Source organism: Mustela nigripes, chromosome 13 (genome assembly GCF_022355385.1).
Source record: "Mustela nigripes isolate SB6536 chromosome 13, MUSNIG.SB6536, whole genome shotgun sequence".
Taxonomy (NCBI): domain Eukaryota; kingdom Metazoa; phylum Chordata; class Mammalia; order Carnivora; family Mustelidae; genus Mustela; species Mustela nigripes.
In genome coordinates, this window is record NC_081569.1 from 54,033,133 (window position 1) to 54,044,496 (window position 11,364).

General features: G+C 40.8%; 1 long non-coding RNA gene across 1 annotated transcript; it reads left to right on the forward strand.

The window, feature by feature from the left end:
* The first annotated feature begins 5,180 nt into the window (after positions 1 to 5,180).
* Positions 5,181 to 6,759, forward strand: LOC131998683 (uncharacterized). The gene is made up of 2 exons (XR_009398819.1): positions 5,181 to 5,351; positions 6,562 to 6,759. It is a non-coding gene; the product is annotated as an uncharacterized LOC131998683 (long non-coding RNA).
* The last annotated feature ends 4,605 nt before the right edge of the window (positions 6,760 to 11,364 follow it).

Sequence of the window (11,364 nt, forward strand, 5' to 3'; positions counted from 1 at the left end):
CCTTTTCTTTTGGAGAAAACCCCAAGCAGTTCCATGCAGTGGTTTCTAAACCACAGATCGAGGTCCATCAGTTGGTTGTAAAATCATTTGAGTGCAATCAGCTCTGAGAAAGAGGGAGAGAGAAATCTGAGTAGAAAATATCAGTGTTCATTATACATAATACCTGTTGATGGTGAATGTTCCATGAAACTTTTATTTCAATCATATATATATGGAGGTGTGTTTGTGGATGACTATGAAAAATGTATTTCTCACTGTAGGTCGGGGTCCAAATTTTTGAGAAACGCTGCTCTAAAACTTTCTATTGCAGCAAAATCTTTTTTTTTTTTTTTTAAGTGAGAGAGGGAGAGGGAGAGGCAGGCTTCCCGCCAAGCAGGGAGCCCAATTCAGGTCTCAGTCTCAGGATCCTGGGACCATGACCTGTGCCAAAGGCAGACACTTAATGACTGAGCCACCCAGAAACCCTGCAACAAAATCTTCCTGAGCCAAGCTCTCCCTTCCCTTGTTCAGCCTGTTGCTTCTCTGTAGCCAGTTAAGGGGTTTCCTTTCCAAACACAAATGCCCCATGCTAGATCCCAACATAAAGTACAACAGTGACATTGCAGAGTTTCCTTGTCTGTCACTAGAGAAGAAACAGTTTCTTGTTTTCCCACAGAGTTGGGAAATTATTTTGATCTGTGTTTCTGCAGCAAAATGTGCCAAAAAATAAGGTTGCATAAGATCAGTCAGGACTGACTTTCAAAGTCTCAAATTATAGTCTGAGGAGAGTTTAGAAATACAAAGCTAAAAATATCTTCACCTGATTTGGCAATGGCAAAGCTTACCTTGTCATTGAGAGTCCAAACTAGGAGGATTGAAGTTTGGAAGAATGTAGGGCAGTAGATAAAATTTGCTGCTAGACAAAATTTTAGATTAACAAGAACGTTTTTTTAGGATAACTATGTCTCATTCGATATTTAGAATAATGAAATATTCTAATTAATTAATTGTTTCAATTAATTGTTAAATCCTAACTAATTGTTTATCTGAAATTTAAATGTAACTGAGTATCCTGAAATTTTATCTCCTGAGTCTAGAAACCCTAATAGGGTGGGAAGTTTATTCATTTGGGGGGATGGTATGCTCTTTAAGTAACAGAACACCAAAGTACTTCCTTTGAGAATTTAAAAAATATATATGGCATTGTAAACTCATGTTATATACCCTTCCAACAGCTTGGAAAAGACTATGAAAGCAAGGGGGCTCTGTCACTTCAGCTTCATGAGCTTAAAGGGAAATTCTCTCTGTGTCATGTCTCAACATAAGGAGGAAACCTTTCCATCACCAGAAGTTATGGCAAATAGGGAGTGACTTCTACTCAAAGACCCAAAACTCATAAACACAGAGTCCTGACAACAAAATCCTCTTTGTTTCCATGCATATGGCTTAAACAGTGGATTTTCAAAAAATTGTTTGCTTATTACTGGGGATAAGAAAGGTTTTCCAAGCCATACATGGTACTGAAAGCTTTGAGAGGATGATCGTTCATGCTCTCGACTTCCTTATAACTCTTCCCTAAATACTTTGTCTTAGAACTTCTCTGCTGCCACAGCTTCTCCTTTCTATCTCCACCTTCACGAGATGCTCTCCCATTGAAGAGAAAGGCACACGAACCATCTTTAATCTTACAAAGTCCATTGCTCTGGAAGTAAAAACAAATGCTCAAATCAAGAACACATCACTCCAGAGAGAGAGTTCTCCAAAAGAAAGCCAACAAGGGTTGAATGAGAAATTTTGAAGTGTGTAGTGGCTTTATGTCACTCAGGTGACAGACACTGGTCTCTGCCATTCTCCCTCTCACACTTAGGAGAAGGTTGTCAAGGGGGCATGCATATTAAATAACTTAGCTGAAGTTTTTTTTTTCTTTTTTTTTAGAGAGAGATGGTTGAGGGGCTTGAGGGAAAAGAGCGGGGAGAGAAGCAGACAGACTCCCCTCTCAGTGTGGAGCCTAATGTGGGGCTCTATAGTTTCAAGACCCTGAGATCGTGACCTGAACCAAAGTCAAGAGTTGGATGCTTAACTAACTGAACCAGCCAGACTCTCCTCTAAATCTGTAACTTGAAGGTTTTGTTGAAGAAATCTTGAATGCAGATATGCAACATACTGTATGTTAGAAACTACATCCTTTGCGACTATAAAAATATATGGTAAAACTTGTAAATTTAAAAATATGTCAGGGGTATGTAGTTTTGCATAATTCTTTAACTAAGTGCAGGAGGAAAACATTTCGAAGGCATTGCCATAGACTTTGTTGCCTTTTAGTGATACTTCATTTATTCCATGTCTCCTCTCGTTGCTCATGTCGATGCTCTAATAGAGGGACAATCTTCTTGGGTGAGGCTGAACTTACTATCTCAGGACTGGGTAGAGCTTAAAAACTTGGACAAGCCTATTCTGATCGAGAATGACATGAGCATCTCCATAGTTGTAATATAAAGCATCTCCATCTGTTTTTGATTCTGATATGTAGAAGCAATCCAGAGAAGTAAAAGGATGGCAGCGATAGACTTTCTCTCTGTAGGTATGATGCCACTTGGTTGTGGGTGCCAGGAATGGTTCTATACTTATGCCTTGGCCCCCTTTTATTTCCTCTGATTGAACCATATGAGATTTAGAATAAAGATGTTCTGTAACAGTAAGGAATCACTTCACCGAAAGGCTTTTTGCTCCTTGCCTGGTTGGCTTCACACCAGATGCAGCCTTTTTCTGGCTAGGATCCCACCAGGAAAACAACAGTCCTTTCAGATAGGGCACAGTTCATTTCTGGAACTGCTGGACCTGTATGGCATGTCACCTACACAATGAAACCTGAAAAAATTGTGTATGGTCTATTTTAAGAGACTGAAGTCAGCCTACTTTCCGAGACCCAAATACCAAGTGGTTTATAAAGTGAATGAAACAGAGGACTTGGTGCCTCAGTGTGCCCAGATTTTTTGCTAGGCTTTCAGGATGTGTCTCTGAGCTCTTACTGCCATGGTTCCATTTGACCTTTGTACACGTGTGATGAGACCACAAGCGCATTCTTAAACAAATCAACACCATTAATGAACCAGTTAGCAAATGGTCAGACTTGAGGTAAGAATATCCAATGTGGATTATTACCTAATATTTTCCACATGCAACTTTTGAAATGTCATCATTCAATATGTTTCCCCAACAGGATTATGTCCTAATGAGTTACTGAAGGAAGAAAGAAGTCCTGGTATACTGAAAAAAAGAAAAATGGGAGCTTCGGTGTCAGACAGATTCTCATTACAACCTTGGTTATTAAATCTCTTTGGGTTTCAGTGTTTTTATTTGTAAACAGAAAAATGCTTATCTCTATCTGGGTAGTCGTTATGGGGATTAGAGAAGATGTAGGTAAGTATTTGACCTACTGCCTGACACATAGCAGAGGATCAATAAATGACTGCTATTGCCCTTATGTTGATAATATTAATAATAATAATAATAATAATAATAAATAACCATAGGTGAGATGTCAAATTTGTTTCACCATATTGAGAACCTAAAAGAGAATAATGATTGAAATAAGCAATAAAGAGTTACAAGATTATGGAGGAAACCATAATGACTGGGTTTCCTTCATTTTCCATTTCAACACGTATCACATTTACTGAGAAGAGAAACCATCTTTTGGGAATAAAGCCCAGAGAGCAACTTCCACAAGGTGGGCGTATTTCCAAATCACATCTGGCCTGGGAAGAGAGTCAAAATTTAACACAAATTTCCAAGGGCCAAAAACTTTTCTTTCATCCTACCACTGAGTGACAGGATAGAGGTATAGAAAACCTGGTGAGGGGCGCCTGGGTGGCTCAGTGGGTAGGGCCTTTGCCTTTAGCCCGGGTGGTGGTCTCAGGGTCCTGGGATCAAGCCCCGCATCAGGCTCTCTGCTCAGCGGGGAGCCGGCTTCCTCCTCCTCTCTCTCTGCCTGCCTCTCTGCCTACTTGTGATCTCTGTCTGTCAAATAAATAAATAAAATCTTTAAAAAAAAAAAAAAAAAGGAAACCTGGTGATTGCTGATCTGTTCTTCAGGAAATTTTTACAATTGTAAGTTTCATAAAGCCAATTGATTCTCACAGAATGCTTTTGTTTATTTTTTTCTGAACTTTTGTTGATGAATGTAACTCTGATCTGAATGTTGGTTGATATGCTCATTTATGTTAATGAGTAATATGAAAGTGAAATGAATTTTGTCAATATTTGTCAATGATGCAAATGACTGTGCTGGTTCAAATAATGGCTTTTGAAACCTGGAGGAACATTTCTTCAATATTTTGTGCTATTCATAATATAATAGCTACAGACATAACACACTTTTAAAAAAAATATTTTATTTATTTATTTGATGGAGAGAGAGAGAACATGAGCAGTGGTGGGGTAGGGAAAGAGCAAGGGGTGAAGGAGAAGCAGGTTCTCTGCTGAGCAGGGAGCCCGATGCGGGGCTCAATCCCAGGACCCTGGGATCATGACTTGAGCTAAAGGCAGACACGTAACAGACTAAGCCAGCCAGGTGCCCAGACAACACACTTTTAAATTTAATCTGCATGGGTAACGTTTTCTCCATCACCACCTTAAATCTAGGCAATCAGCAAAGCAATATATCACACCCATTTGACTCTCTCCATGGTGTAAATACTCACACCATGGCTTTTTTTCAAATGGGCAGTGTGATGTCCCTGAATGCAGGGTTGAGAATGCATGGTCGCTCTCCATGACTTAGTATTTCCACCACGCGGTTGCAACTGCAAATAACAGCAGAAGTATAAACAATAATGTGATGTAGTAAAAAATCATTAGGAATTAATGGCTTTTGAGTATTTGTTACCTCTGCTTTTTTTTTTTTAAAGATTTTTTATTTATTAATTTGACAGAGAGAAATCACAAGTAGATGGAGAGGCAGGCAGAGAGAGAGAGAGAGAGAAGCAGGCTCCCTGCTGAGCAGAGAGCCCGATGTGGGACTCGATCCCAGGACTCTGAGATCATGACCTGAGCCGAAGGCAGCGGCTTAACCCACTGAGCCACCCAGGCGCCCCTGTTACCTCTGCTTTAATATACTTTCCTTGTAAGCTTATATAACTTGATTTTTTTTTTTTTTTTTTTAGTAATGACTGTGTTAAACCACTAGGTTCAAATTTCCCAAATCTAACAGCTGACTTTCCAAGCCTGACCGAGGCAGCCGCAGTCCACGACTTGTTGTCTATCCAGTGCTCATCCTCCCTTCTCTTCAAATATCTCACCTTCTTCACCACATGTGATTTGGAGGAAGATGACCTTGTCCTCAGTTCTGGGGCAATTTGCAGCCCGTCATGGTAATCCTGCTTCCTCACATATTTGAAGAAATGTCATGTAATTCAATTCTGTCAATAAGTGTGAGGTTAAGTCTACTGGAGAAGTTATAGAAGTCTCCACACCCCTGTAGGCATTTTTTCTCTCTGGATATTGTCACTACTGAAGGGTTCAGGAATCGCCACAGCCATTTTCCTACTGGCCTGAAGGTGAGATCAACTCAGAAAAGAAGGTAGAACATCACACACAGAGAGAGGTGGAGCTGGGACCCCAACCTGCCGAGCCTACAGCTCACTGTTTAGCTAATCCTCTCAGTACAGGAGATAAGAAATGTCCTTCTTGTTTAAGCTAGTTTGAGTGGGAGATTTTGTTTATTTGCAGCTCAAAGTTAAGTTGCTTCCTTCTCTACAAGGAGTTTGAGAGAGAGAAAAGCAACCAGTATAAAAGTATGTGATAAATTAGCCTCTTCAGAAGCTCAGCTCCTGAAGAGAAGAGACTAATTCACAGGACACTAACTCTCTGCTGAGCATGGAGCCTGACTTGGGGCTCTATCCCAGGACCCTGGGATCATGACCTGAGCTGCTTAACAACTGGGCCACCTAGGCATCCCATTGTGTTGCTTTAAAAAAATTTTAAATTATAGGAGTGCCTGTGTGGCTCGGTGGGTTAAAGCCACTGCCTTTGGCTCAGGCCATGATCCCAGGGTCCTGGGATCCAGCCCCAAGTTGGGCTCTCTGCTCAGTGGGGAGGCTGCTTCCCCCTTCTCTTGGCCTGCCTCTCCGCCTACTTGTGATCTCTCTTTGTCAAATGAATAAATAAAATCTTAAAAAATTTTTTAAAATTACATTAATTAATATAGAATATATTATTTGTTTCAGGGGTATAGGTGTGTGATTCATCAGTCTTATATAATACCCAGTAAGCAATCAACTCTTGATTTCAGCTCAGGTCAGGATCTCAGGGTTGTGGGATTGAGCCCAGGCACAGGTCCGTGCTGGGCATGAAGCCTTCTTAAGATTCTCTCTCCTTCTGCCCCTCCCCGCTGCTCACCTGTGCATGCACTCTCTGATCTCTCCCCAAAAGAAAAATAAATAAATCTAAATAAATAATATATGTCTTATGCATAATATATGTCTTATGCACAAATTATATATGTTTTATATATAAAATAATTATATGTGTATTTTTTATATATATGTTTATTTATTTATTTGTTTGTTTGTTTATTTAAAGGAATATTGAGTGAAAAAACCAACAATCCACACATAAGGCTGAACATACAAATACTGTCTACAAATACTTATTGATCAAATCTGGAGATAAGAAGTTGTTCTAAAGGGATGAAAAATGGATAGAAGAGAAAATCATCCAGGATTCCTTACAGAGCCCAGGAAACTACTTGGTCTTCAAATATATGATTGCCTTTGTCAATTTTTCTGTTCTTTCTTTTAAGGTTCTTATGTCTATGATTCTACATCCCAGGCCCTTCATCTATGCAAGCCTCCTCCCCTCCCTTCACCCCAAGGGCTGTTTTGCATCCCATTTTTCTCTCAACTGTTGATTCATTTTCTTGCAGAAGCATGCACCAAAAAATTGAGGTGCCAACTCATATACCTTTACTGTGAGAAATCTCCCAGGGAGCATTTGCATTTCAAGGGAAAAACAAAGCCTTCAAGTTCTGGAAAAGTGTTAAAAGGTGGGGACATTATTATGTGCCGGAGAGCTCTTCTTCACATCACTCTAGCTGAAGCACCTGTCTGCAATGCCAACCCCGCTCTGCAAAGGGCCCTTCCTCATGCTTAGTGGCTGTGAACAAGGTAGACCTATCTACAGACACAAGGCTTCTGAGGGTCCGCCACTGGACACGCGGTCATCACAGGGTGCATGGGTCCACCCTCTTCTTTTCAATCATTGTTTACCCATCCACCTTTGGTCCTATGAAGATACAGTCTTCTCTAAAGCCCAGTTCACCCCATTTTCTCCTCTCCTAAAGATTAAAAATAGCACTCTCTTCAATGACCTCAATAATTTAGAACCCATGAATAAGTCATTTGCCCAAGAGGCTACAGTGGGGTGTCTATTTTTACTTATAGTCTCTCACTAAGCAAAGTGACCTCTCTCAAGGAGCCAACGTTGAAGCCCGTTGATCTTCTGGCTTCTCAGGGGACAGCCCAGGCGGTGCTCACAATGCAGAGTCTCTTCTCAAGGGCAAAGATGGACCCATAGGTGTCACTGACTTCAGAATGTGCATAACAAAACATGAATTTAGGCATATATGCTTTGCGCAGAACTCCTGAAGCTGCCTGGAGCATGTCCCAGGAGGAACACTTCTTATAAAGTAGAGCCAGAAAATGCTGCCTACCCCAGAGGTCTTCCCTGGGGCCCCTTCTTCCTTAAGACACCATTTTGTCAACATTGAACCTTAACAGGAGAGCAATACAATAGTACAGGTCCCTAAATCCTTGGGGCTGCCATAACCTCCCAACCTCATGCCTCCATGCACCTTCAAGATGCATCCCCTTGCCCCATCTCATCTGTGTACTACTTTCAGGAAGGTTAGACATTTACTCTGTGCCAATCCAGTGGTCACTGTGAAGATTCCATCTCAGGCTTTTGGCCACCACTTTATAAAAATAAATTGATTTTTTTCCCCTCCATATTGTCATACCTTGGGATTGTTTTAGTTCCCTCTTCAAGCCATAGGATTCTGTTGCAAGTTAGGTTCTGGATTGGGTAACCTTAAAGCTCCCTTCTAATTTTGAGACTCTATAATTCTAAGAGGAAACTGAAGTGGGCCTGGAAGAATTCATTGGATTTTGTAGAGAGGAGATAGGGAGAGACAGCTTTCCATATTCTGTTATCATGTTAGTGAAAGATAGTGGTAGGAACTGGAGTGCCTTATGCAGAGTGGGTGAATAGTTCTCTCTAGTAGAGCAAAGGGAACAGTGCAGAAGATCATGAAAAATGTGGTTGGATGGGTCATCTGGAGCAGGTTACTGGATGCCTTGAAAATCAGGAAGAGGAATTCCAAGTTGGGGTTAGAGGCAAGAAAAACAGCCATTGTCATGATCCTGAGCTAGGGAACGCTAGGAAGAACATTGGGTCTTTAGGATGAGAAACCAGTGGCCATTCCTAGTGAAGGTGAAACACGTCCCTCCCGTTATATGCACAATGTAGCGAAAAAAATCCCTGAGGCCTAGATGTGTAGCTCAGAAACAGGAATCCAAGACAGTTCTCTCTCCTTTCACAGTTCTCATTTCTCTGTAATCCTCATCTCTCAGATCACGGGGAGGTGGTTTGCTACATGTTCCAGAGGCTGCTAATGAGATGCAGCTATGATCTATTCATTTCATAGCCACCACTAGAACCAGACTTCCCTCTTCCCCTGCTGCGTTTCCTGGGTGCTCACGGGGGCTGGTACAGTGAGGGGACCTTGGCGGAAGGCTGTTCTCACCTGGGGTGGGGGTGGTCATCACTTCTCCACAGGCCTGCAGGGAATGGAGGGGACACAGGCCTCTTGGCTGCCACAGGTCCAGAATGAACAAGGAAAAACCATGCAGGAAGGGAAACAGGGATGTTTGAATACAGAAATAGTTTGGGAACAAAGAAGAGAAAATGAAAGACAGACTTCACTACTCAAAGGGCCTCTAATCCAAAGAAGACTAAGCAGCACTCTGTATAAAATCACAGAGGACAGGATAAGGAAGAAGCAGGGCTCAGAGGGTGGCAGGACCTTAACATTATCTGCACAGGTAAACTTGCTTCCTAACAAGGCTGGTAATAGACCGAGTCACCTAAGGTTGTAAAATCTGCCTACAGGCCTTTAAAAATAGCTCCAATTTGTATTTGCTTGGAGGGGAGAAGACATGACATACTGTGAAATAAGAAGCTGCACTAGTCAGGCTTTCAAAGTCCTTCCTAATCAAGTATCATGTCTCTTTCTTTTTCACTGAATTAAATTAATTGAGCTCAAATTTATCGAGCATGGTTAAGATCTGGGGTGTTTTGTGTGTGTGCTCCTGTCCTGATGCCTTCACTTCCTATGTCTGAGATTTTCCCAGGCCCAGCTATCTGCCTTCAGAAGGCCACACTTGACTGCCCCAGGTCTCAAGAAATCAGCCATGTTTCCTCATTCGGCCATATGCACATTCTTTGCCACAATTTAAGTAGCTGAACAGAAACCGTTTTGTATACTTTACTGTTGTCCAAGTGTTGGTCTTTAATCTCAACTCATTGCCAACTCAACAAGGCAGAGACAATATTTAATACTTTGTCTTTATTCCCCAGACTTCTGCACAGGCTGCCACAGTTTAATAATTTTTTATTGATTGACAGCAAAGGAAATGTCAAATAAATTGGATGCATGTCAATTAATATTTATTGAACATCCACATGTGCAAGGTGCTTTAAAATCCTCATTTAGCAATTTTTTAAAACACTAGCACTTTTAGAAAACAGCTTCTAGTGTAGCTTAAGATTTTGTTAGCCTAGTGTTTTGTCATAGGTAAGGTGTTGGTTGCTTTGAACATGATCGTATACAAAATCCCAGTAAACACAACTTAAAACCTGGATTCCAGAATGCAAAAAGAAAGAGCAGAGGAAGAAATTGGATTTGAATGTTGAGCAGAAGAAATCTTGATCAAAAAAGATAATATCAGAGAATATTGGATATCTAGAGTATATTAATAGGACAGTCTGTCATGACATTTGCAATTAAGTTAAAAAAAAAAGTAGATGGACACTTGCCATTGCAAGAGCAGTGGTTTAGGACAATGCGTGTTAAATGCATATGGTGGTGGTTTGCTTTGTTGTCTGGGAAAATTGACTCAAAGGCTTTCATGCCAACTTGGTCTAAAGTCCTAGGATTCTATGGACAAATTCCCAGGAATAATCTGCTTTAGAATAGAGGAAAGAAACAATCCACTGTGGTCTAGAGACACAGATTGACTTACACCCAAATGGATAGAAGTTAAGGATTAGTAGAAAGTATATGACTTGATTTCTTTAAATCTTCTCTTTATGTATCATTATTAAAAACATAGCACCTTGGGGCACCTGGGTGGCCTAGTGGGTTAAGCCTCTGCCTTCAGCTCAGATCATGATCTCAGGGTCCTGGGATCAAGCCCAGCATCAGGGTCTCTTCTCAGGGGGGAGCCTGCTTCCCCCTCTCTCTCTCTGCCTGCCTCTCTGCCTACTTGTGATCTCTGTCTCTCTCTCTCTCTCCCTGTCAAATAAATAAATAAAATCTTTAAAAAATATAGCATCTTGAAATGTGTCACACTTAATTTTAAGAAAAAATAGTGACTGTTGAGTAGAAGGCCAAGACAAGTCTCTCCATCAACCTGGTTGACAAAGTAACAAAGTTAAAAAATCTGGGTGCTGTGGTTACAGCTGTACAACCAAGGCACAATCCCAGGTTTTTTACTGGGGATTTAGTAAATTAGCTTAATCTCAGTCCAAGTACTTCTGAAGAGCTAAATTTATGGTGATAAAATTATAAAACATTGTAATGCCACATCACATATAGACTGTAATTTCACGAATTAGACTGCAAGCCAATACCGAGTGATGACAAGGGACACGTTAGCCTTCAGTGACACACAGACCCTTCAGAATCCCATAGGACTGTAGTGTTAAGGAGCTTCACTTTGAACCATGAAAGCCCAGACACCCGAAAACCTGGACATACGAATTTTCTGGTTATTTGGACATGATTATGGTCTTATCACAGATCACAAAATGAGTCATTAGGAGGTAGAATTTAGCTATCTGACATACTTTATTTCCCAGCAAATAAGAATTTAGCTGTCCTTGAGTGCTTTGTACTTCAACCTTGCTCTTAATGATAAATGAAATACTATTTGAGTCTCTTCCAATCATAGTACCTGCACTTCCCAAACTCTTTTGCAACCTGGCATAGAAGAAAAAAAATAATAGTAAGAGTAATCATCATCATCATCATCATCATCATCATCATGATGAACCAACATGACAGTTAGGGTCAGAAAAGTTAACTAAAATTCCTTAGTTCACACA